We start from the raw sequence: 26,913 nt of genomic DNA on the forward strand, positions 1-26,913 counted from the left end.
CACACCCAGACCCCATGGCTTCTTCTTCCCTCTCACTCCCGTGATAACCACTATCCCAACACTGGCATTTATCACTCCCATGAATATTGTGGAATCTGTAAACTTATAATATTGTTTCACACTTTTTTTGAGAGAGAGAAAAGGCATGTATGAGAGGGGGATGGGGAGAGAGAGAGACAGAGACAGAGAGAGAGAGAGAGAGAGAGAGAGAGAGAATCCCAAGCAGGCTCTGCAATGTCAGCACAGAACCCAACATGGGGCTCAATCTCATGAACCATGAGATTATGACCTGAGCCAAAATCAAGAGTGGGATGCTTAATGGACTGAGCCAGTCAGGTGCCTTCTCACACTTTTAATGTATAAAAAACGGTGGCTTTTGGACTTCTCTACCATATTCATTGTAAGAAATGCATTTTGCATTTTGGTAAACACACACATGTACACACACGTATATGTATCCATATATACCTGTATGTGTGCATGTGGATGTAATATAAAACAACACTGTCATGGAAATACTTACTGTTTACTTCTAACACATTCAGATATTTTCTTTCTATTCTAACTTTATTTTGTAATGCTGGCAGTGACCCACTAAACTGATTTCACAACTTATGGATGAGTCATAATCAACAGTTTGAAAAAATAATAGGATGTAACTATAATATCATCTTACAGGTTATTTTCTCACTTCTAATATTCTTTGAGAGTTAAAACTGTCTTGACATAGGAGATCTAGTTCATTCATTTTTATCTAAGTAAGCTCTATGCCCAACACTGGGGCTTGAACTCACAACCCAAGAGTGAGAGTCCTGTGCCCTACCAACCGAGCCAAAAAGGCACTTCTCAAAACTTTATTCTATTTATGGATGATTAGATTGATTCTCTATTTTCTCTATTCCAAAATGTCCTGTGGTGAACTCTCTTACACATAAACACCAACGTTTGTCTAGAATACATAAGTGGGGATGAAAATGCTTAAGTCAAAGGCTTGCATCTCTTTAACTATAATAGATACTGTAAAATTTTCCTAGAAATTGGTGTATGAATTTATATTGCCACTATGAAAGAGTTTCTATTTCTCCCCATCCTAACCACCACTTAGTGTTATCAGGCTTTGCATTTTTGTCAATCTGATGATATTGTGAAATTATTTTATTTTGCAATCACCTCATTAACTGACAAAGTAAGATTCTTTTCTTATCATCAGCATCCAATTTTCCTTTCTATAAATTTCCAATTTTGTTGCCTGTTTTCTTATTACTAATTTTCAAGACTTTTTGTATTTCTGCACACTATTTATTAGCTGTAGATATTGCAAACTTCTCTCATTTTCATGAAAGTTTATCAAAATTTTCTCTTTAACTTTTTTGCCTATTTGGTCTTGTTTAATTTTGCATTTTGCATACCCTGAAGTTATAAAGATATTTTTCTATATTTTCTTATTAAAATCTTAATTTTTACATTCTACATTTATATTTTAATCCAGCTAGAAGTGTGTATGTGTCCGAAAAGATGCTCAACGTCACTCATCATCAGGGAAATACAAATCTAAACCACACTGAGATACCACCTCACACCAGTCAGAGTGGCTAAAATGAACAACTCAGGAAACCAGGTGCTGGTGAAGATGTGGAGAAACGGGAACCCTCCTGCACTGTTGGTGGGAATGCAAACTGATGCAGCACCTCTGGAAAACAATGTGGGGGTTCCTCAAAAAATTAAAAATAGAACTACCCTATAACCCAGCAGTAGCACTACTAGGAATTTGCCCAAGGGATACAGGAGTGCTGATGCATAGAGGCACATGGGCCCCAATGTTTATAGCAGCGTTTTCAACAATAACCAAATTATGGAAAAAGCCTAAATGTCCATCAACTGATGAATGGATAAAGAAGATGTGGTTTATATATAAAATAGAATACTACTTGGTAATGAGAAAGAATGAAATCATGCCATTTGCAGCAACATGGATGGAACTGGAAGGTATTATGCTGAGTGAAATAATCAGTCAGAGAAGGACAAATATCAAATGTTTTCACTCATATATGGATCTTGAGAAGCTTAACAGAAGACCATGGGAGAAGGGAAGGGGGAAAAGTAGTTACAAACAGAGACGGAGGGAGGCAAACCAAAAGAGACTCTTAAATACAGAGAACAAACAGGGTTGATGGAGGGGGAGGGGAAAATGGGTGATGGGCATTGAGGAGGGCACTTGTTGGGAGGAACACTGGGTGCTGTAAGCGATGAACCATGGAAATCTACCCCAAAAATCAAGAGCACACTTTATACCCTGTTATGTTAGCCAGTGCGACAATAAATTACATTTAAAAAAGAAGAAGAAGAAGAAGAAGTGTGTATATATGGTGAGGTAGGAATCTTATTTCATCTTTTTTCATAGTTTATTGTCCAAGACAATTAATTAAATAGTCCATTCTTTACCTGCTGCTTTGTAATGTTACCTCACATAAGCCAAATCCCTGATATACATGAGTCTGTTCCTACACTCTCCATTCTGTTCCATTGGTAGATTTCTCTATCCCTATGCCAATATCCCACTGTTCAAATCACCATATAATTTTTTTTTCGTATGATTTTTTTTTAATTCGGTAGAATAAGTCTCTTATCATCATCATGACTTAAGATTTTTTGGATATTTTTGGCCTTCCTTCTTTTGTTTGAATTTTTGGATCTATTTTGTCAAGCTCTGTGACAAACTCTCCTGGGAATTTGTTTGGAACTAAATTAACTTATTTAATTTGGACAAAAAAATTGACATCTTTTATGCTACCAAGTCTTTCTGTCCATGAATATGGAATTTTTTCTCTAACTCCTTAGGTCTTGTTTTATAATCTTTCAATAAATAGTTTTGATTTTTCCATAACAGTTTTACACTCTTTTATTATATTTATTTCTAAGAGCTCATAGTTTTTTTTGTTGTTGCTGCTGTTATTATAAATAGTATTTTTAATTACATTGTCTAAATTTTGTTACCAATGATTTTGTGTATCAATCTTGTTCCCAGTGATCTTTTTCAGCTCTCATTGTTTCTAACATTTTGCCTATAAGTTCTCATGGATGTTCCACGTTGGCCATCATATAATCTCAAATAATAACAGCTTTTTTCTCCTTTCCCACTTTCTTCTTTTTTCTACAACCAAAATAATCCCAACCAAGCTCAGGGTACTAACAAGAGAGTGGACTCTACTGTCTCTAACAATACTATAGTGGAACATGAGCTGGTAGGGGAGGTAAAGCTAACACTGATTCATTACACTGATGGTGGCTGATTATCAGGCATGTACCCACATTCTCTGCCATATAAGCTTGAATTGAACAATTATACAATTTTTAAAAACAACACACTAAAAATATATATAAATGAAAATAAATAAATAAACAAATAACTTTTTTTCCATCTCATGACTCCATTCAGATTCCCCATTCATTCTCTCCTACTCTACGCTCTTTTGGGGCTGCTCATAGGAAACCTGTTGGCCCAGCATTTCCAGTATCATGTCTTTATAATAGAAAGATTATTTTGGTGTCCTAGGCAACCAAGCTTAGTGTCTACATTCTTATCCTCATGATAATCCTAACGCTAGCTAGCATATTTTCCAAGAGTATACAGACCATGCTAAGCCCCAGTGGGTTGAAATATGCCAGGACAAGAATGAATGTATGCCTCCCATTTTCTCTTTCCAAGTTCTGGCTTTTGGACTTGTTTGGTACTTTTTGGTTTTGTTTTTTTGTGGGGGGGAGTGGGACACAGTTCAAAGGATGCTGAACCTTTTGTGTTTTATTGTTTTGTTGGTTAGTGGCAACCTGTTTTCCTCAGCTTAAGCCTACTTATTTTCAAATCTGAACATGAACGTTAATATGTTTTATTATCAGTGTTACTTCCAATCTTTCCCATTAGTGTTAATACTTCCACTGTGGCTTCTATTTTTCCCTTTTATCTGTATAACTATTGAAACAACCCTGTATCCATGGTCCCTTTCAGATTCTATGATTTCAAGTTTGGGGTTGCTGATCCTCCGGCTCGTTGTGCCTGCAAGTTCTTGTAGTGGATCTTCCGACAGCTCTTTTGTAATTTTTTACTGAAAGCTCATCTTCAACTGAGCTTGATTTTTCAATGGAAATTTCCTATGACAGCATGATTTTCTATCTGCTTCTGCATGTGACCTAGCAGCAACATAACCGGGACCAATTTTTATGTGCATCTCTTAATTTAGGATGCTACAACTCATGAACAGTATACACTCAGTCTCCAGAACCTCTCAAAGCACAATCACGGGATTTCATTTTTTTTCTCAAAAGCCTTTTATTTTTTTCTACTCAGAACCCAACCAGAGGCAAACTTTCCTGGCTTCTTCCTGATTCAATGGCTAGATTTTTTTTTTCTAGTCCTCCTTTCATGGAGAGTTCGGCCCTGCAACTGCCCCACCTTTTTGCATTCTTGTTCAGGCCTCCAAATGGCACTGGCCCAAGGCCTTAACTCTCATCTCTGCATGGGCCCTACCCCAGCCTAATAAGAGCAGAGGCAGACACACTCACATCCCTGGCTTGTTGTAGCACCACTCACCACTTCCGGCTATGTTTTTCTATTCCTTCTTCACTTCCAGCAGCTGAACTAATTTGGTTTTTGTTTTATCCCATTTTTCTACATAGTAGGAAGGAGTCCACATTAGCCCTCTCCTGAGTCCCCCTTTCCTTCACAGAGGCCCAGAAACCAACCAGACCTCAAAACCTCTTAGATCAGAAGCAGATGCCTCTGGGGTCTAGGGTAAATCCTACCTGTAAGAATATCTCCGGAATTTGACCAGAATCTTTTGGGAAAGAAGGGTCAGGGCTTGTCTGATTACTGACTGGACAATTTCTGCTTAACAACCACCTTTCTGTTCTTGTGCTGGAACGAAATCGGAATGCTTCTTCTCTGCCAATTTCAGAGGGTGAGATCATCCTTACAAAGTCCTTGGAGAGATATAAAGTCAGGAATCCTTTACAAAAGAAATGCATGTAGCATCTGAGACTTGATGAAGGACTGTCATCTTGAGAAACAGACCCAATGGGTCTCTTTGTTGTTGTCATTATTGTTGCTTTAGGAAGGAGGCTCCCCAAGTTGTTTCTTTTTTTTTTTAAGTTTATTTATTTTTGAGAGAGAGTGAGCGCGTGCATGCGAGTAGGGTAGGGGCAGAGAGAGAGGGAGACAGAGAATCCCAAGCAGGCTCTACACTGAAAGCACAGAGCCCAGTGCAGGGCTTGAACACACAAACCGTGAAATCATGACCTGAGTCAAAACCAAGAGTGGAATGCTTAACTGACTAAGCCACCCAGGTGCCCTTTTGTTTTTATTTTGTAAACAAAAGTAGCAATAAACCAGGGAGCTTGGCTCTTCATGGAGGGAACACATATGTTCATGGGTCAACAGGCTAACGGGTCACAGCAAAGTACTCTGACAGTGTTCAAAATGATCTCTTTCAAACAGGATTGTTGTGGAAGTCAAGATGAAAGTCAGCAAGTATCTCAGGAAAGGAGAGTCATGAAAAACAGAGCCCAGCTTTTAAAGTCCATTACGGAGACAACCCCCTTACCAACATTCCCAGTGATGGCTTGCTTCCAAGGGACATGAATGTTTAAAGCCCAGTGAGCACCACACCTATGCACCCAGGCTTGAGAGTAATCAGCTGGAGACTAAATGTGAAGAAATCTCCTTAACAGAACTTCTGGCCTTTAGCCTTACTGACGTCTTCCTCTCATGGTATTTCCTCCAGTCCTGTTCTTCAAAGCTCAATACCCTCCTTAGAGTCAGAGCTGGCTCCAAGGGAAAGTTTGAGTAATCAGTCATCCACACCTTAGTGGGAATTTAACCCAATGTATTATCCTTCTAGAGATGCTGTCTCTTGAAAATTATCATCTCAGTGAGATAAAAATTCTCCTGAAATTATATGGTGCAGTATGATGAATCAGATGAGACACTCCAACTCCAAATCCCAACCTCTTTCCAAACCTCACCGCTATGCCAGAAAAAGTAGGTTGGAATCTCTTCCCTGAACTATGAGGCTCAGACAGGCCTGTAATCATGAGCTTTCTCTGCCTCAGGCAACTGCAGCTCTGGGCAGACATTGGTGGTGAACATTCACAGGCTTAATTTCTACCAACTTCTCCACCAGTCAGATCTATCTGCTGGAGTCACAGAGAAAATAGGAATGATGAGAAAACTCACTTACTTTTTCTTAGTGAGTTCCACCTCATGGTGAAGTATCTTCAGGGAGCCATCAGCTAATTGCTGAGGGAGATTTCAGCATCCTAGAGAAATAACCAAAGGAATTTTCCTGAAACAATTATATTCACATCAATCCAAAGCCTCATGCACTGAACTCTTTTGAGGGTGTTAATCTCCTTAGGAGCTTCTTATATAAACTTGCTCATACACCATCCATAATTTCTGCTGAAGGGTGAGTCTGTGGGCCCATGTTTGTAACACTTGACAGGTGGGCCAGAGCTGACTGAAACATGAGTGGACACCTGGCTCAGGAGAAACCAACCCACTGGCTCAGCTGAGCCAACCAGATTCTTCCTTTTAAAAGAGAGGCGCACACAATCAAAAAGAATGAAGTCTTGCCATTTGCAACTACATGGATGGAACTGGAGGGTATTACGCTAAGCAAAATTAGTCACTCAGAGAAAGACAAGTATCATATGACTTCACTCATATGAGGACTTTAAGAGACAAAATAGATGAACATAAGGGAAGGGAAACAAAAAGAATATAAAAACAGGGAGGGGGGGACAAAACATAAGAGACTCTTAAATATGGAGAACAAACAGAGGGTTACTGGAGGGGTTGTGGGAGGGGGGATGGGCTAAATGGGTAAGGGCCACTAAGGAATCTACTCCTGAAATCATTGCTTCACTATATGCTAATTTGGATGTAAATTTTAAAAAATAAAATTAAAAAATAATAACAATAAAAGAGAAGCCCACAACTAAGATGAAGGCAGCCACTGGATCTGGAATTCCAGACCCGCCAGAGTTCTGCCATGGTGAGCTAAGCCAAATGCAAGATGCAGACAGATGCCGACAGATATGAGAAGGGGAGCTGCAGCCTAAGGTCAGCCAGCAAGCAAACTGCTGGGGGACTCATGTGCTCCACTATGTTGGAACTGAGGGGGAAAGGAGGAGAAATCTGAAAGACAAGTCATTACCCCACAAAGGCAAGAGCCCTCACAAGGACAGTGCATCCACTGTGGAACGCTGTGGCAGAAGTGTTCTCTCCATGAGAGGAACGAGAATGGGCAAGTGCATAAAGGGTGCCTACATGGTGAAGAGATCAGGGAGGGATCACAGAACACAGAAAAGTCCCCCTGGCTGCTACCTCTCGGTTCATTTTCCTTCAAACGTTTCTGGTTTCCCCCCTAACAGCTTTTACTAAACTTCTTCCCCACCCCTATTGCATCACTTTAAGGTGGAGATCTGCTTCCTTGTCATTAAAAACTCAAAGCACCCAAGAAGAGGTGCATCCATGCTCCTTGCCCCTGCACAAAGTCCCTGTTTCCTCACTCATCCATCCTTTCCTCCTTATCTGAAGAGACACGCCTCCTCCTTTACAAGTCTGAATCTTCCACATTGTGCATTGATCCTGAGGTCTTGGACCCCTGGGACTCTCCATCCATCTTCCATCTCTCCCTCTCTGACAGCACCTTCCTGTCTGCCTGTAAGCGTGCTCCGGGGTCTCCAACTCTACACTCCCCTTCCTCAACTCCAGGATTCCTTCTGCTGACTGCACAGTTTCCCTCAGTCTCCTCAGAGCTGAACTTTCTGAAGGAGTAGTTAGTCTATGTTTCCCCGAGTCTCATTCAACCCTCAACTCACTATGCCCGTCGTATTTGGGAAATGGCTCTGGGGAAACCAGGAGAGCTCTCCACTTCCTCTTGCAACATCTGACCCTGCGGACCCTCCCCCCTATATTGGTTATGGTCCAAAAGGGACATGGAGGATACACAAGCTTGGTTGCTTTTCTCAAACCAGCGCACTCCTCCACCAGTAATCCCTTCAGTCACAAGGAATGGTGCAGTATACTGGGACCAGTTACAGAGACCTACCAGAGTGAGCAGCTGTGGAGGGGGTTACTGGCAGGAGCAGAGGCCTGTGATGGAGGGCGAGAGCCTAGCAAATACATTCTCCAAAGTCTCCTCCTTCCCACCAGCCTCCTGCCTGCCTTCCCCAAGGTTCCCTTGCTGCCCTGCGGCAGGCACTCCTCCCGACTTCTCGACTTCTCACTTGGTTTCCATCCTCCAACCTGGTTGTTCTCCTAATATTCTAACCACTCCTGGCCAGTCTTCACTCATCACTTTTCTTCCACCATCTTAAATGTCCTGTCTCAGATCCTGTGGCTGTTCTTTCTTCTCTTCATAAACTCCCTCTCCCTCTCCCGCTCCTGCTCCCTCTCCCGCTCCCTCTCTCTCTCTCTCTCTCTCTCTCCCGCCACCTCTAAGCAATTTCATTTCCCACAAGACACCCACCATAACCTCCAAGGTGGTGCTGACCCAGAACTGCATCTTCACTGTTGACTTCTTGCTGACCTCTCGCTGACCTCTCGCTGACCTCTCACTGACCTCTCACTGACTTCTCGCTGACCTCTCGCTGACCTCTCACTGACCTCTCATTGAATGCTAACCCCACTAGTCATCATATAATTTCACACAGGAAAAATGTGAGTGCCCTTAGCACTACACATCCCAAACAAAATTCATTCTCTTCTCCCTCAGACTCTTGTCCATGTTCCCCCTTCATTAACCACAGGCACCTTGACTTCTTTGCCTTTACAAACTTCTGCTACTCCACGAGTGGTCCAAACCCTGTGGAACAGATGTCCTCTGGGAACTCGTTAGAAACGCGAAATCTCAGGCCCCAGCCAGCTGACTGACTCAGAACATGCACTTCAAGAGACCAAGGTGGCCGATATTCACGGTGGATTTAGATGTGCTAGCTTACAGCATGTGCTGCAGCCATTCCCCCTTCCACGTAACACTGGGATGAATATTCCAACTCAGAGGCATGGCATTCAGACAATTCTGCAACTCGCAGGAACCCCTCTACCCATTCACCGCCCTGGGCTCCAGGATGGTGTGCTGACAGACTTCCTATTGTTTTTTTTGTTTTTTTTTGTTTTTTTTAATTTTTTTTTTCAACGTTTATTTTATTTTTGGGACAGAGAGAGACAGAGCATGAACGGGGGAGGGGCAGAGAGAGAGGGAGACACAGAATCGGAAACAGGCTCCAGGTTCTGAGCCATCAGCCCAGAGCCCGACGCGGGGCTCGAACTCACGGACGGCGAGATCGTGACCTGGCTGAAGTCGGACGCTTAACCGACTGCGCCACCCAGGCGCCCCTCCTATTGTTTTTAAAAATCTTCCCTGTCCCCTCAGTCCTTCCTGCCTATATCCTTGGAGCACTCTGAAAGGCACCCAGATTACCCTTTTGTGAAAGAAAGAAAGAAAGAGAGAAAGAAAGAAAGAAAGAAAGAAAGAAAGAAAGGAAGGAAGGAAGGAAGGAAGGAAGGAAGGAAGGAAGGAAGAAAGAAAGAAAGAGAGAGAAAGAAAGAGAAAGAAAAAGAAAGAAAGAAAGAGAAAGAAAAAGAAAGAAAGAAAGAAAAGAAAGAAAGAAAGAAAGAAAGAAAGAAAGAAAAGAAAGAAAGAAAGAAAGAAAGAAAGAAAGAAAGAAAGAAAGAAAGAAAGAAAGAAAGAAAGAAAGAGAAAGAAAGAAAGAAAGAAAGGAAGGAAGGAAGAAAGGAAGAAAATGAAAAGAGAGAGAGACGATTTGGGATTTCCAAAATGAGAAGCCCATCTGTCTGAAAAAGCCCCGGCTGACGTTTGTCACGGGACACCCTGTAGAATACAGGACACTCTACTCAATTTTATCAGGATTTTTATCTCTGAGCCTCAGTTTCCTCATCTATGAGGAGATTATAGTAGCTCCTTTATAATGTTTCCACTTATAAAAGTGGCTAAACGTGTAAAATATGCCCTCCACATGGAAGGTGATCAAATATTCACCGAATGAAGAAAGGAAGTTATTTAACATATCAAAGCCTCTGGGGCACCTGGGTGGCTCAGCTGTTAAGGCTCAGGTCATGATCTCATGGTTTTGTGAATTCGAGCCCCACATCAGGCTCAAAGCTGATGGTGCATAGCCTGCTTAGGATTCTCTGTCTCCCTCTCTCTCTGCCCCTCTACTTGCACTGTCTCTGTCTCTCTCAAAATAAATACATAAACTTAAAAAAATTATTAAACATATCTTTAAAAAAAAGATATCAAAGCCTCAGTTTACTCAAATGTAAAAGGAAGAATACGAGGGTGACTAAATGTAGGCTCCCCAGCCCCTCTATCATACCCTCCCACAGTTCCCACACACGCTCACATACATGCACAAGCATGCACTTCAGGCATGCACAACCCACATGCACGTGCACGCGTGTGTGCAGGCACATGCACTCACACACGTGTACTCGCGCTCATACCACGTGTACATGTGTGTACACACAAAACAGCCACAGGAACTCTGGCCCCTTTCCTCTGATGTTTCCCCCATAGCCTCCTGCTCTCCAGATTCATTCATAGGGTCCATTATAGAGCATCTACTGGCCTACCCACTGCTATCCCAACCCTCCAGCCCTCCTTCCACAGCGGACACAGTGATCATTCCAGAATACAAGACTGAATTTTCATTCCTGCTTGAAGTCCTTACACTAGAGCCAGGCCAAACCCACTCTACATTCCCAAATGTGCTGTGCGGTGTCAGGTGTCTGGGCTTTCACACACATTACGTTTTCTCTATTGAAAATCTTTGGCTCCAGGGAGCTAACTCCTACTTGTCAAGACTCAAGCATGGCCTCCTCTGGCTTTCCCTGCTGCCTCCCACCAAGTGGCCCCTCGAGGCCCTGAGCACCCGTACCAAGAGATGCGACACTCTTGATGTCACACTGTCCTTCTATCCTTGGACTGTGAGGCTTCCGCTGAAAGGGCGGGCCTACGCCCGGCCCGCCGACTCCATCTTGTTCTGTGTCCTTCACCTTGACCACGCCTCCTCCCCTTGAGTAACCTCCCGCTCACCTGCCTAACAGGACTCGGACCCTTCCCCAGCCAATCGGCTGAGGCCACAGCCATTACCTCACCAACTGCCCCTAGGCCCCAATAAAACCTTTGTCCTTTTGAAACTCGCTCCCGCCCCCCCCCCCCCCCCATCTCACCGCTGCGTCGGTTCAGGTAGGGGATTGAGCTCGAGCTAGCTCGAATAAAGGCTCTTTTGCTTTTACATCCGACTCGGCTCCCTGGCGGTTTTGGGGGATCACGAATTCTGGGCATAACACCGCCAGGGCAAGGACCCACCATCTCTGACTGCGTGTTTCCAGTCCACCATCCCAAAGCAGGGAGCACAGTGGGGGCCCAGTAAATGCTGGTTATTAAGTGCTGGTCCCGGGAGAACTTGAGGAACACTGCTCCCCAGCCCAGCCCACCCCCCACAACCAATCACAGTCCCAGGAGACCAGGGTTCCACCAGAAGGAGCACACAGCCTCCTGTCCCCGGTGACTAGGGAACAGGACTAGACACTAGGACACATTAGGTCTTATCCCTTGAGTTGGAAGTGCAGAGCTGGGGACAGAATCCACGGAATGAAACTTGCAAGAGGCCAACTCTTATGTCTGCACCACTGCACCCAGACTGCCTTGGCCCAACCCCTAGGCCCCACCTCCCTGCAGCTCTTACACACATTTCCCTCTGCTTCCTTCAAAGCAGAAAAACAACCACCCTTTCCAAAAGGCAGGAATGTTGGGGGAGGCGGGATTTGCTTGCCCAGAAATAAAGATCCAGATTTCCTTTCCCAGTCGGAGAGATTTCTCCAGACTGGGCATCGCCACGAGGGCAGCGCACCCCCAGGCCCTCAGGACAGCAAGTCTGACCGAGATGCCCCACAAGTGCCTGCATCACAGGGACCCTGTGGTCAAGGATGTGTGAAAGGAGCAGTGTGGAATGGAAACGAGTTCTGCCCACAGCACTGCTGCCTGAAGGAGAAAACAGTCCTGTCCCTCACCCTCCTCAGTAACAGGTGCCATCCCTGCAGATGTCACAGACACATCAAATTTACATTAGCTCAGGGAAAGCCTGTGGCGGACAGGTGCAGTGCAAGGAGCTTGGGGAGGCTCAACATATGAGACCTGACAGGACCTCTGCCCTCAAATGTCCCTGAGCTCCACCCTGGGTGGGGTACCAGTGCGGGTCTGAAGGAATCGGACAGCAGTTCTTGCCCTGGGGAAGCTGACATCTCATTGGAGGCAGGGCATGAGGCCCACACAGAAAATAAAGAACATCACAAGGCAGGATGTAACCAGGAGCAAAACTGGGGGCATGGACGTGAGCTGCTCTAGAACTTTGAGAAGAGATGGGAGAAGCTATGTGGACAGGGAATATCAGGAAGGTTCATGAAGGAACACCTAGAAGGATGGATGGACAAGGTGGAAAGGACATTTCAGATGGGGAACAGCTCATGCAAAGGCACAGAGAACGGTCTGTCATGGTGCATCTGTAGCAAAGACATGGGTTTCTGCTCATTACATTGGCTATGGCTTATTTTGACTGATGATTCACTTTGAAATCAGCCCTGCCAGGGCTCTATGCTGCCTAGAAGCCTGGGCGGGTTGAGCCATCTTCCTGCCCAGCCATGCAAACAAACCACAGAGCATAGTCAAACCACGGGGAGCAAGTCAGACAAGGAGAGGAAAGTCAGCTTGGGAACAAGCGTGCTCTACTTCTTAAAAGTCCAAGGAGGAAACCTTGTCCTTCCAACCCGTATGCAACGACACCATCTGTGCTTAAAAAACACTGAAATTGACGCTAGTGGGAGAGATAGCTGCAGAGAACCGGGGAGAGCTATTCAAAGATCTGTCAGCTTATTTATCCGCCTAGTCTTTCATTGGCTTCACTGATCCATCAAAGTTCCCTGCAAGATGAAATACCCTGAGCTCTGTGGTGGGCAGCTTCTAAAATGGCTCCCTATGACCCCCACCGCCTGGAATTGGTGCTCTGCTGTAGCCCCTCCCCTCAAACGTAGGCTGGACCACATTTTCATACTTCTTTTTTGTTGTTTGCTTTGTTTCGTTTTAAAGTTTGTGTTTAGTTATTTTGAGAGAGAAAGCACGAGTGGGGGAGGGGCAGAGAGAGAGAATCCCAAGCAGGCTCAGCACTGTCAATGTCAGGCCCGATGCGGGGCTCGAACCCATGAACCACGAGATCATGACCTGAGTTGAAGTCAGACGTTTAACCGACTGAGCCACCCAGGCACCCCTCATACTTCTAATTAGGAGAAAATAGTGGGAAAGTGATGAGATGTCACTTCTGAGATTGTATTTTGTCTTGCTCACACTTTCTCTGGCTCCTCTAGCTTGCTCGCCCTGACGAAGCCAGCTGCTACACTATGCGCTGCCCCTCAGAGAGACCCACATGGCAAGGACCTTCTGGTGGCCTCTGGCTGATCAATGAGCTAAATCCTGCCAACCACCACGGAGTGCACTTGGAAGAAGATCCTGCCCAACTGAGCCCAGAGGTGCCTCTGGCCCCAGCTGAGACCTCGACTGAAGCTTGTGGGGCCCTGAGCCTGAGGACCCATTCGAGCCATTCTTGACCCACAAAAACTGTGGGTCTTGTTTTTCACCACTAAATTTGGGGGTCAGTTGTTACACAGCAACAGATAACAAATCCACTCTCCAATCAGGTCTTCGGTGGTTATTAACGAGATCATATGTGTGCCTGAACTGATACAATCACATACAACTAGAAATGTCCCCTGAAGCTAAATCTTTTCCCCCAAACTCACTGTTAATTAGCGTGTCTCCCAGTAAAGTTAGTGCACAGTTTTCAGATTGTCCAACTTGAGAATTAACTTACGTGTGTAGAAAAGGATGGGGGAAGCTGGGAGCTTTACATTATGCTGACGTATGCTGACTCTTTCACATCTAGGCAGACGCTGCACATCCCTTTGGAGAAAATCTTCCTTCTCATAGGAGGCAGAGAACCACCTGTTTCCAGAGAACAGGTACCCGCAGACTCAGGTGGGGTATATTCAATATGTCTAACGGCAGGTGTGGGCATGAGAGCTGACCAAGACAGGTGCCAGCTGATCCATCACATCCCAGGTAAGCCCCTGGTCCTGAGGACAGGGTGTGCCAGAACTCTTGGAGGCTTGACAAGGCTTTCCCCCTCTCTGACATTCTGTGACAGGCAGCATTCTGGAAAAAGGGAGTGCCGAGTGCCAAAGGAGAGCCCAGCTGGCTTGTCCCAAACCTGGCGACATGGACAGGATGGTTGTCTCTGAAGATCAAATTGGGGAAAGACACCAAGGGCTCCAAGGAGGAACTCACCAGAAAGTAAAGAGGAAGATGCTGTTTGTGTGCTTGTTTGAATGTCTGTCTGTTGGAGGGGAAGTCATCTGGGCTGGCCTGAAGGAGCCAAGGGTCATAGAGGAGGCAGGGAGCTCCAGTCCCTTCTGTCCTGGCTTTGCAGGTTAGTGACTCAACTTATGAGTGTGTTCCCACAGGGCTAAAACTTAGAGCCCAGCATGGGACCTCAGGAGTTCAGTTCTGAGCAGATTTTGGAGGTGAGATCTCCAAATTAAAAAACACCCAGCACCTGAAGAAACGGGTCTTGAAGTCATGGGAGCTCAAAACTGGAGAAAAGGACTTTTTTTATTGTGGTAATATATACACAACATGAAATTTACCATTTTAACCATTTTTAAGAGGACAATTCAATAGCATTAAGCATATCCACACTGTTTTGCAATCATCACCACATCCATCTGCAGAACTCTTTTCAGCTTGCAAAACTGAAGCTCCGTGCCCATGAAATAATAACTCACCACCCCTCCCCCTCCCTTGCCCTTAATAACTACTCAGTCCTATTCTACCTTCTGTCTGTACGAATTTGCCTCTTCTAGGATCTTCATATAAGTGGACTCATGTAATATTTGTCCTTCGTGTCTTAATTTCACTTAACATAACGTCTTAAGGTTCATTCATGTTGTAGCATGATCAGAATTTCATTCCTTTTCAAGATTTATTCTGGGGCGCCTGGGTGACTCAGTTGGTTGAGCATCTGACTCTTGATTTTGGCTCTGGTCATGATCTTGTGGTTCGTGGGATCAAGCCCCACTTGAGATTCTCTTTCTCCCTCCCTCTCTGCCCCTCCCCTGCTTGTGAACACACTCTCTCTCTCAAAATAAATATTTTTTAAAAAGATGTATTACTATTATATTGTACATATATAGCTGACCCTTGAACAACACTGGGGAGTGGGGTGCCGACCCCCCGCACACACAAAAAATCTACATATAATGTTTACTCCCTTAAAACTTAACTACTAATAGCCTACTGATGTCCAGAAGCCTTACTGATAATATAAACAATCAAGTAACACATATTTTGTGTATGTATTATATACTGTATTCTTATAATAAAGCTGGAGAAAAATGTTAAGAAAATCATGAGAAACTTCATTTACAGTACTGTATTATATTTATTTTAAAAAAACTAGGGTGCCTGGTGGCTTAGTCGGTTAGTTTTTTAAGTGGGTGAATTGTATGTAAATAACACTGTGATAAAAAAAATAATTAAAATGAAAAAGTGCTCCTTTTTTAATAAAAAATATTAAGAAAAGTAAAACTTTCGGGATAGAAGGAACATACTTAAAGATCATAAAAGCCATTTATGAAAAGCCCACAGCTAACATCATCCTCAACGGGGAAAAACTGAGAGCTTTTTCCCTGAGATCAGGAACACGACAGGGATGCCCACTCTCACCGCTGTTGTTTAACATAGTGCTGGAAGTTCTAGCATCAGCAATCAGACAACAAAAGGAAATCAAAGGCATCAAAATTGGCAAAGATGAAATCAAGCTTTCACTTTTTGCAGATGACATGATATTATACGTGGAAAATCCGATAGACTCCACCAAAAGTCTGCTAGAATTGATACATGAATTCAGCAAAGTTGCAGGATACAAAATCAATGTACAGAAATCAGTTGCATTCTTATACACTAACAATGAAGCAACAGAAAGACAAATAAAGAAACTGATCCCATTCACAATTGCAAGAAGCATAAAATACCTAGGAATAAATCTAACCAAAGATGTAAAGGATCTGTATGCTGAAAACTATAGAAAGCTTATGAAGGTAATTGAAGAAGATTTAAAGAAATGGAAAGAAATTCCCTGCTCATGGATTGGAAAAATAAATATTGTCAAAATGTCAATACTACCCAAAGCTATCTACACATTCAATGCAATCCCAATCAAAATTGCACCAGCATTCTTCTCAAAACTAGAACAAGCAATCCTAAAATTCATATGGAACCACAAAAGGCCCCGAATAGCCAAAGGAATTTTGAAGAAGAAGACCAAAGCAGGAGGCATCACAATCCCAGACTTTAGCCTCTACTACAAAGCTGTCATCATCAAGACAGCATGGTATTGGCACAAAAACAGACACATAGACCAATGGAATAGAATAGAAACCCCAGAACTAGACCCACAAACGTATGGCCAACTCATCTTTGACAAAGCAGGAAAGAACATCCAATGGAAAAAAGACAGCCTCTTTAACAAATGGTGCTGGGAGAACTGGACAGCAACATGCAGAAGGTTGAAACTAGACCACTTTCTCACACCATTCACAAAAATAAACTCAAAATGGATAAAGGACCTGAATGTGAGACAGGAAACCATCAAAACCTTAGAGGAGAAAGCAGGAAAAGACCTCTCTGACCTCAGCCATAGCAATCTCTTACTCGACACATCCCCAAAGGCAAGGGAATTAAAAGCAAAAGTGAATTACTGGGACCTTATGAAGATAAAAAGCTTCTGCACAGCAAAGGAAACAACCAACAAAACTAAAAGGCAACCAACGGAATGGGAAAAGATATTTGCAAATGACATATCGGACAAAGGGCTAGTATCCAAAATCTATAAAGAGCTCACCAAACTCCACACCCGAAAAACAAATAACCCAGTGAAGAAATGGGCAGAAAACATGAATAGACACTTCTCTAAAGAAGATATCCGGATGGCCAACAGGCACATGAAAAGATGTTCAGCATCGCTCCTTATCAGGGAAATACAAATCAAAACCACACTCAGGTATCACCTCACGCCAGTCAGAGTGGCCAAAATGAACAAATCAGGAGACTATAGATGCTGGAGAGGATGTGGAGAAACGGGAACCCTCTTGCACTGTTGGTGGGAATGCAAATTGGTGCAGCCGCTCTGGAAAGCAGTGTGGAGGTTCCTCAAAAAATTAAAAATAGACCTACCCTATGACCCAGCAATAGCACTGCTAGGAATTTATCCAAGGGATACAGGAGTACTGATGCATAGGGGCACTTGTACCCCAATGTTCATAGCAGCACTCTCAACAATAGCCAAATTATGGAAAGAGCCTAAATGTCCATCAATTGATGAATGGATAAAGAAATTGTGGTTTATATACACAATGGAATACTATGTGGCAATGAGAAAAAGTGAAATATGGCCTTTTGTAGCAACATGGATGGAACTGGAGAGTGTGATGCTAAGTGAAACAAGCCATACAGAGAAAGACAGATACCATATGGTTTCACTCTTATGTGGATCCTGAGAAACTTAACAGGAACCCATGGGGGAGGGGGAGGAAAAAAGAAAAAAAAAAAAAAAAAGAGGTTAGAGTGGGAGAGAGCCAAAGCATAAGGGACTGTTAAAAACTGAGAACAAACTGAGGGTTGATGGGGGGTGGGAGGGAGGAGAGGGTGGGTGATGGGTATTGAGGAGGGCACCTTTTGGGATGAGCACTGGGTGTTGTATGGAAACCAATTTCACAATAAATTTCATATAATAAAAATAAATAAATAAATAAAGAGACAAAGGAAAAAAAAAAAGAAAATTAAAACTTTGTTGTTATTTTTGAAGACATATTTTGAAAAATAAAAAGTGGCAATCTTATGTGCATCCCAAATTTTTTTCAAAATGTTCAGGGCTGAAAATCTGACAAGCCTGTGCATTATCTATAGTTATATATAAATTACTCCAAAATTTAGCGGTTTATAGTAATAGACACTTATTATTTGATAATTCCTGTGAGCTGGGAATCTGGATGGGCTTCACTGGGCCCTCTGGCTCAGAGTATTTCAATCAAGGTATCTGCTGGGACTGTAGTCTCATCCGAAGGCTTGACTGAGGGAGGGTTCACTTCCAGGCTGACTCACATGGCTCATGGCAGGACTCAGTTCCTCTCAGGCTGTTGGACTGAGGAAATCTGTTCTTGCTTTGTGAGCCTCTCCATTGGGCAGCTCACAACATGGCAGCCAGCTTCTAGGATAGCAAGCAAGTGAAGGACCAAGAGAGGGCAAGACAGAAGCAGAGACTTTTTAAAGGCTGCCTTCCACAGCCATCAGTCTGAATATGGGGGAGCCAGGTTTGTTGGGGCAGCAGACCTCCTCCAGGATGACAGGAGAAAGGGGGCAGAGGCTGGGAGCCACTACTCCTACCTGTGTAGTTATGTGGATGGAAGCTGAGGGGGGTGGTTCTATTTTCTCCCAAAATTAGGGCAGCGGCCAAGACCAGAGAGCAGGTGATACAGTAGGAGGTTGAAGGGAATGGAGAGCTTTCAAATAGCTGGTGTGGGGAAGCGGGGACAGACACGAGCACAGCACCACATGGGGTGCTCCAGCCAGGATCTGAGCCTCGAAGCTTTAAGCTCCAGATAAGCTACACCCCAAGGCTCCAGGCAGTTTGTGTCCAAAGGAGGAGTCGGTACTGAAATCCACCCCCGAGGCCGATTTGCCTTCTTCTGAAAAAACCACCTTGTGTGCGGCCAAGGCCCATATGTGATCCCAAGGGGAAGTGGGCAGCCACCAGGAACCTGAATGTGGATGTTCTGGGCAAACGTGAGCTTCACCTGATGCTGAGGGGCTGTGCTCTTGACGTCCTCCATACACAGATACGGCCACGAGGCTCAGTGAGCTATGGCCCTGCGGTGCCCATCCTGCAGGGCCACTGTGCCGGGGGCTGCTGGCCCTCTCCAGAACTGGATGAGCAACCTCTCTGTCCTGGGAAAGCAGATCCGCGCACAGGAAATGAGAGGATCTGAGTCCCAAGCTGCAGTAAAACGGCATTTCCTTTCCTCATTGGGCCTGGGGACAGAGTAAGGTCTGTCCCAAAGGTGAATTCAAGTCTCCACTCTCTCTCCTGCTTGAAGGCCTGGGTGCAGCAAAGGCAGAGAGGGCCCTCTCTTTGGAAGAAAGAGGACGACTGTCACAACTCTGCACGGAGGCCCATGCTCCCAAGGACAGTCTGGTGGCCCTAAAGAGCCACCATTTCTCGTGGAGGGATACACAGGATGCTCTGCATCTCACTGCCCTCCACTTGTCCGGGCCTCCAGTAGAGCCCTATTCAATATGTCAGCCTGATCTCAGCCGCATTGCTGGGCATGAACAGAAAAGCTTCCCACCTGCAGGGAATAGCAGGAAAGAGAGCAGTGTCCCATTTCCCAGGCCAGGGCAGCCTCATACTGACAAGGTGTGGAGGCAGAGCCAGGACCACCAGGACCACTCTTACACGACAGCATGCTGAGTGAAGCTCAGGAGAGGCCAGCCATGCTGCGGGGATGGAGGCGAGGGCCCTGCATGGACAGTGGGCTGTGAAGTTGACTGAAACGTGGTTTTACACTAGAGGGGAAACTGCTATGAGTCACACATACCGGTCAAACAGTGGCAAGCCGGTCGGGCATTTTGGTCAAGACCAAGGCATGGCCGACCCATTTGTATCTACTGTTGGGTGTGGCCGGCACTCCCTGCCCACATCTTCTAGCCCAGGCCCTTTCAGATCACCTCTCAGCCGGACCTTGGCCAAGCCAACTCCTCCAAGCCAACCATAAAGATGAGCGTAGGAGCTGGCCGCCTCAGAGGCTGCACATCTGCCCTTCTCTCCACCAGGACCGTTGCTCACTGAGGAAGAAGCAGGCGTTAAGTAAGACCTAAGGTCCCAAGGCTACCTCCACATCTAGTAATTCAGAATTGTTTTGAATAACCAGATCCAATTTCTAAACCAAGGCAGATTCACTTTGGGCCCTCGTTTTAGGTACAGCCAGAGACTATGGAATTGTATAAAATTTCTGGGCATAGGAGACTCCATTTTGAAGCTCTGTTTTCTTTTCCAACTAATGAACTCTTGAACTGGCCCAGAAGCGGCAATAGCTTTACAAGCAGTTGCTCATAACATTTCAACACAGTCAGACGCCTGGGTGTGAGTTAAGCATCCGACTCTCGATTTCGGCTCAGGTCATGATCTCACTACTCATGAGTTTGAGCCCTGCATCGGGCTCTGTGCTGACAACTCAGGGCCTGGAGCTTCCTTCAGATTCTCTGTCTCCCTCTCTCTCTCTGCCCCTCCCCTGCTCACGTGCTCTCTCTCTCTCTCTCAAGATAAATAAACATTAAAAAAAAATTTCAACAGAGCAACTGGCATTTGGGTCATGTGAGGTAGGTAATGTTAATTAATACCAGGGATAGTTTCATTTGATAGCACCAATAATAAAATAATCAATAACAGTAATCAGAAGTGGCTTAACCAGTCAGCACCAAATTAGAAGGGGTTTTTTCTTCTCTTCTTTATCTGAATCATGTAATTACTCCTTCCTTCCTTCTCTTAAAAAAAAAAAAAATCCTTGCTTTCCCCCCATGAGCACTTTTCTGGTTACTCCAGACTCTCTGCTCCCCAAACTGCAATTCTGAGACCCAAAATAAAGGCCTTTGTTCTTTTTCAGTTTTGCCTTTTTTTTTCTTTTTCTTTCAGTTGACAAGACAAAGGTGCTCTGGTCACAACACAGCCCAGGACCTGAGACAGACAACACACTGACCTTGGGGACACCAACATTCTTTTCTTGTCCCCCCTGTAGCTGTGGACTGAAAAATCAGCCCAGCCTTGCTGTGTTCCTTGTGCCAAAGGAGTAGGAGCCAAAGAGAAAACAGGCAGGAGAGAACAATTTTGAGCAAGCTATTTACAGGCAGATTCACTTTCTTGCTTTCAAAACCTGAGCTATAAACCACCAGAAAACTGCAATTTGCAATCAAATGGCAAACGCTCATACTTATGGCTGGGGGATGTCAGCTTCCTGAGGATCTAAAATGGTGGGTACGACACGGGCTTTAGCCACCAACAAGTAGGAAAGAGAGAGGGCCTGGGGCTTGGCACAACCGTAGGGGGCCTTTTGTGTGTAAACGCAGCACCTAATTTAAGGCACGCACCTGAGTGGTCATCCACCAGCCCAGCCAGAAGCCAGAGCCCAATTCTCCGCTGCTCCCTTTTCGGCAGGAAGCCAGGACTCCAGGCCCAGCTGTCCCAGGCAACAGCCATTTGCTGCATCCAGTCAAGGGGGCAGCAAGAAACCACAGAAATCTAAAAGGGCAGAGAGAAAGTTTTCAGTCTAGGGGCCGGTGCCCTGACACCAGCTCGTTTACCCCTGCCCTGACCCTGGGTGGGAGGCAGGATGGCCTCATTTTACAGGGGAATATTCATCTCTTGTGTTCAGAGCACTCTTGGGGATTTTCCGAGCGAGCAGCGGGAAAGGAGCTGGTCCAAAGCGATACCGTGCTTGCCCGGTCACTGTGGCCGACTGGGGCCTCAAAGAACCACTCTGGTACCAGCGACCATTGCCCTTTTGGAGTCTCCACACGCCCCCTTGTGGTCACTGCGCGCCCCTGCAGCTTCTGTCCCTCGGGTCACAGTCCCCGTTATCCCGGCCACACCCGGGGGTGCCGGAGACAGATGTGGCCCGGCGGGAGGCCCGGTCAGCCTTCCTCCCAGAGGCAGGTCTGGGCTGACTGAAGCACCATCCGGTCGACCGGGTGCGTCCGGGGCTCCAGACACAGGTGGAGGCGGCGGCAGCGCGGGAGGAGTCGCGGGACGACCTCTGCCCCTCCCCTCCAGAACCGAAATCCGGGACGGCCGGCGCCCGCGGGGCCTAAGAAGTGCCTGACGCCTGGCGGTCGCTCCCCAGTTTCCCGGGAGGATCGGAGGGAGGCCGCGGTGCGTGAGCGCAGGAAGCTGGGGGAGGCAGGGGGCGCGAGGGCTCGGAGGGCGCCCCGGCCAGGCCCGCGGCGCGCGCGGCTCCCCAAGGCGGCCCTGAGGTTCCGCGCCCCCTTACGGCCGGCGCGGTGCGCCCCGCAGGGAAGAAAAGGACAAGAAGACGGAGAAAGGGCCTTGCCTGGTGACTGCGTTTGTCTCCTTCGTCCCGACTCCGCGCTACTTTGCCCGCTTGCGCTGAGACAGGCTTGGGGAGGCAGTGCCCCCTGGTGGCCTCTGGCCGTCATGGCGACTGTCTTCTTCCTCGGCACCACTCGGGTTTCCCCCCGGTTTATTTTGTCCTCCTGAGCAAGCCAGTGCTTCCAGCCAGTCACACCTTCCTGGGGCGCGGGGGTACACGAGGGTCACCGTAACAACACAAAATAGCTTTTTTCTGGTTCAACCCCACCTGCAGAATTGTGGATACTGTAGACCGCGACAGGTTCCAACAATTAGTTCAACATACCCCAGGGAGTCTGGGCCACCTTGTGACATAAGCTGACCCTTTCTCTGTCCATTGGTCTCCCTCTATTCCCAATACTCAGCTCTGACCTTCAACATGGCCGCTGGCGGAGGCCCTCAGGGATAAAGCTCTGGTGCTCTGTGCCCCCTGAACTCAGCCTTACTCAAAAGTTGTCCTTTCCCTCTCACCTTAAGTGACTTCCCTTAGGACCCTCATGCAATTAGCCAGTCAGTATTATTCCACTGCCTCCCATGGGTCTCAAATTAGAATACCAAAACTAAAACCCTTGCTATATTGGCAAGGTACCTTTTTTAAAATTTTAATATTTTAAACCAACAGTGCTCTCGAATACTATTTTTTACTGAGAAAGTGCTAATTGGTTATAAAGGGGAAAAGCAGAGAATGAGGACATCTGGATTACCAGCACCAGCGGTCACGAACCGACTTTGTGATTCTGGAGGTCTTTCTGTGCCTGGCTGGTCACCTGTTAAAATGGCAGGTAGTGAGGACAGAAGCCTGGAATAGTAGGGCCTGTGGTGCTCATATGGGGAGAGGGAAATGGAGATACCTGGAGAAGGAACTTGAAAAGGAGACGGTAGGGGCGCCTGGGTGGCGCAGTCGGTTAAGCGTCCGACTTCAGCCAGGTCACGATCTCGCGGTCCGTGAGTTCGAGCCCCGCGTCAGGCTCTGGGCTGATGGCTCAGAGCCTGGAGCCTGTTTCTGATTCTGTGTCTCCCTCTCTCTCTGCCCCTCCCCCGTTCATGCTCTGTCTTTCTCTGTCCCAAAAATAAATAAACGTTGAAAAAAAAATTAAAAAAAAAAAAAAAAAAGAAAAGGAGACGGTAGAGCAAAAGATGACAGAGTGGACATCATGGTGTTGTTTCAGGCCCACCCACCCCAGACGCTGAGCCCTGTAGTACATCGAGGATCTGGAACGGTGGGGTGACCAGGGAGGTGCTCATGAAGCCAGGCGTGGCCCTGAGGAGAGGGCACAATAGGTGTGGCAGACATCCAACCCAGACCTGGCAGAAGACATGGATGGATTTGTCCCCAGACACATGAGTAAAACTCCTGAGAACTTTCAGAAATGCCTGTGTCATTTGGGGTGGTGGTGGACACTGAGGTCCTATACTTGTAAGGGACCCTGAAGTTGAAGAAATAAAGCTAATGGATGGACCCCAGATTAGCTGCTCCTGAGGATACCCAGGGGACACAGTCAGGTTTCGTCTTGATCACTGGAATCCTGGTGCCATGCATATATACATCGTGCACTTTGCCACCCTCGGAATAGAACCAGTTTATTCATCAGGGAAATGGTGGAAGGGCATCAGTAGGGAAGTCTGGTGCCCATAGTTGGACATGGCCCCTCAGTGCTCCCTGCTGGTCTTGGAGACCCCAGAAGGCAGTGATGAGGCAACAACTGAAGAGCCCCCACAGGCTGCTGAGCCTCTACACAGGTCTAGAGATGTGTCCAGATATTCAGGAGGGAGAAAAATACAAACAGCTTTACCCAAGCTTGTGGAGGAACTCCATGTTCCTTGGAAAAAGGATGCCTGAAAACACTCTATAAGTTTCCTTTCTCAGGCCTTAAGTTTCCAGGACTGTCTTCCTGGAGACTGTGGGGAGCAAACAATATCAGATGTGCCAGAATCTGGGACCCTCTCCAGACAGGAGCATGCAAGCTGGATCCAGCAGTTCCTGAAGCCCACTAGATCCATCCTGCCTTTCCAGTGACATGCTCCAGTAAATCCACTTTTGTGCTTCAGTGCAAGAGAGTAGGATTTTTCTTTACTCATAACCAAACGAGTCCTCTTGCGATATAAGAGCTTGCAGAGACATCACAAATGATTGGATATGGGCCAACAAGAGGGCGACATCTCAGGCAATGGCAATATGAAGTGTGATTGATTGGGAGGACCCCCAGTGCTCTTAAGAGCGACAGAAAAATTAGGTAATTGGAGTACAAGTCTGTGCTTCTGAATTGTCGGTGTAGGCTGATCCAATAGACTTTAGATCACAAAAGGTCTGGTTTTACGCTTTCATCTGGCAGGTTAGTCTCTCTTGCAATCACTAAACTCCTCCCACCCTTGCACTTCAGATATCGGAACTCCACACTTAATTTTGAAGTGTATTGGGTGCCTGGAAAAAAAAAAAACCACACACACACACACACACACACAATAATGAAATTCTACCCAAGTCCAAATGGCATGAACTAGCTACACACAAAGAGCAGAGGCCCCTGTGGATTGAGGATTATTAAACATGAAGTATGTTTGTCAGGAAAAACCTTTGTTTATATAAACAGTAGAAGCACCACCATGGTAACCCTGCTTGGTTTGCTCTGCAGCCCATAAAGGCCTCCCCACCAAAATCCCGCCTCCTTTTTCACTGCTAGCCTACATTTTTTAAAAACATCTCCAGCCAAAATTCCATGATCTGCCTGCTTGGTTTCCAGGCTCAGAAAATATCATTTTAAAAGTGCTGGGGAACTGGCTGAAACCACTGCCAAAGCTTCTAAATGAAAGCTCATTTCTCACACACACACACTCTCACACACAAAGACACATTTTGTTTGCCAACTACAGTATGCTTTTCCTTTTTTATGCAACCCAAGTTTCCTTGGGCCCCACAGGCCTGCTGGGCCAATGAAATAACCTTAACATATGGCCAGCAGTAACCCACATTTGCTCTGGGTTTTTCTCCCACCTGCTCACAGAGGGCTTTGGCCTCCAAGGTACTGTTCCTAAGTAAGAGGTGTACTTCCATGAGGCCCTTGAACAATGCCACTGCTAGACTACACGGCGCAACCTCTCTCTGTGATGGTGTCCACCCACAGAGCTCCCCCAACACCTCTATACTCTGCCCGAAAATCAGGCCACTTGGTGATGTGTGGTGAATCTGGGGAGAATCTCTTATTTTCCATTGTGTTCTTCTCAATTAACGCACCCCAAACCAGGCTGCTGTGCTCACTGTCTTATCGTCTTGTCGACGTTTTTAGCAGAAGATGCCCCTGCCTTCCAAAGAACCCAGCCACACATCCAAGGGCTGGCCCACGTGGGGGCACCTGGCTCTTCTCCGGCAGCTAAGCTCAAAGTCATCCTGTCTGATCCACAGGGCCTCACCTGAATAGGCTTCTGGGGGACCCAGCCCACCCATTCTCCACGTCCAAACACATCGGACCCATGTGGGGATCCCCGAGTGGGGATCCCTGATCCACCTAACAAGAGAGACCATTAGGAATGCAGTAGTGACAGCCGCCTTCTCATCCGCCGCCTGAGGCAGAAGATCCAGGCTCAAGCACTGGGGAAAGGATGGCTCTACTCCGAAGAGAACAATAAATTGACATCAGATCATTTTCCAGCAGCTTTTCCCACTTCTTCACATTTGCCACATTGCATTCTACATTCCAATTTCCAAAAGGACAGGAGCATGAATAATATAAGAGAAAGAAATAAAATTAACTGGAATCAAGAACTTTATCATTTTCAAGCATGAGATTTATGGCTGAGCATCGGGTATGGCTTTTACCCAAAATGTTCTCCTCAAGATACCAGGGAAACCAGACCTGCACGGACACAGTGATGTTGCAATAAATCGAGTTAAAGTCATTTATTAAGTTTGGTCAAATTCCGGGGTTTTTTTTTTTTTCTTGGCTTGCTATAGTTTTTGCTTAATTTTTAGAGTTCTGTGTATAGAGTTCTATGTATTCTCTATGTATAGAGAATACATAGTTTCTCCTCTCTCGATTACCTACTTCCCATTCACATTTCTGGTAAGTTTTACCTTCCATATGCTACATGAATTACACATGTTACACATAGTACAGGATTAAAAGTCCTTTCTTACACATTCTCTCGAGTAGTAAGTGTTTAAGAGCTTGAAGGCCCCAGTTCATTCTCAACTCAGGCTTCAATTCACACATTTCCAACTCAACCCAGGGTAGGTGGGAGCCAAAAATGACTTTTAGAGAAGGGCAAATTGGCTTCCCCTGGTGTGTTTCAGTCCAAGCTTCACACCGAGAAAATGATGCCTCTGCTTAGTTCTGGCCCCAACCAAGGAGCAGGAAGAGAAGGTACACAAATTTCTGCATCAATCAGGCCTTTTCCATCATTACTTTCTTCAAAGTGTAAATATTGATACCAATTCCCACACCACTGCTGGGGTGGGGAACAAAGGCAATAGGAAATGTAGATAAAATTAAATTTCCTTATAACTTGCAGCCCATTGACAGATACTTGAGGTGGGCAGAATATGACCTTCTTCCAGGGACTCCCAACTGTCTTGATGTTAATGCTTTGCTA

General features: G+C 45.8%; 1 protein-coding gene and 1 long non-coding RNA gene across 3 annotated transcripts in view; one reads left to right on the forward strand and one right to left on the reverse strand.

Annotated features, from left to right (window-relative positions):
- GKN2 (gastrokine 2) overlaps positions 1–21,476 on the reverse strand; it is a 326,024-nt gene extending 304,548 nt beyond the window's left edge. Inside the window, exons 1-2 of the mRNA XM_045446315.1 lie at positions 21,330–21,476; positions 6,231–6,309 (exon numbers count right to left, since the gene is read on the reverse strand). The gene's annotated coding sequence lies outside the window, so the exon portion shown is untranslated. The remainder of the gene's footprint in view (positions 1–6,230; positions 6,310–21,329) is intronic.
- An 18-nt stretch (positions 21,477–21,494) lies between these two features.
- Positions 21,495–26,220, forward strand: LOC123580901. Of its 2 annotated transcripts, none has more exons than XR_006703521.1 (2): positions 21,495–22,110; positions 25,611–26,220. It is a non-coding gene; the product is annotated as an uncharacterized LOC123580901 (long non-coding RNA). The 2 variants fall into 2 exon arrangements; XR_006703522.1 differs by having other exon boundaries at positions 25,614–26,220.
- The last annotated feature ends 693 nt before the right edge of the window (positions 26,221–26,913 follow it).

Source organism: Leopardus geoffroyi, chromosome A3 (assembly GCF_018350155.1).
Source record: "Leopardus geoffroyi isolate Oge1 chromosome A3, O.geoffroyi_Oge1_pat1.0, whole genome shotgun sequence".
In the NCBI taxonomy this organism is placed as follows: domain Eukaryota; kingdom Metazoa; phylum Chordata; class Mammalia; order Carnivora; family Felidae; genus Leopardus; species Leopardus geoffroyi.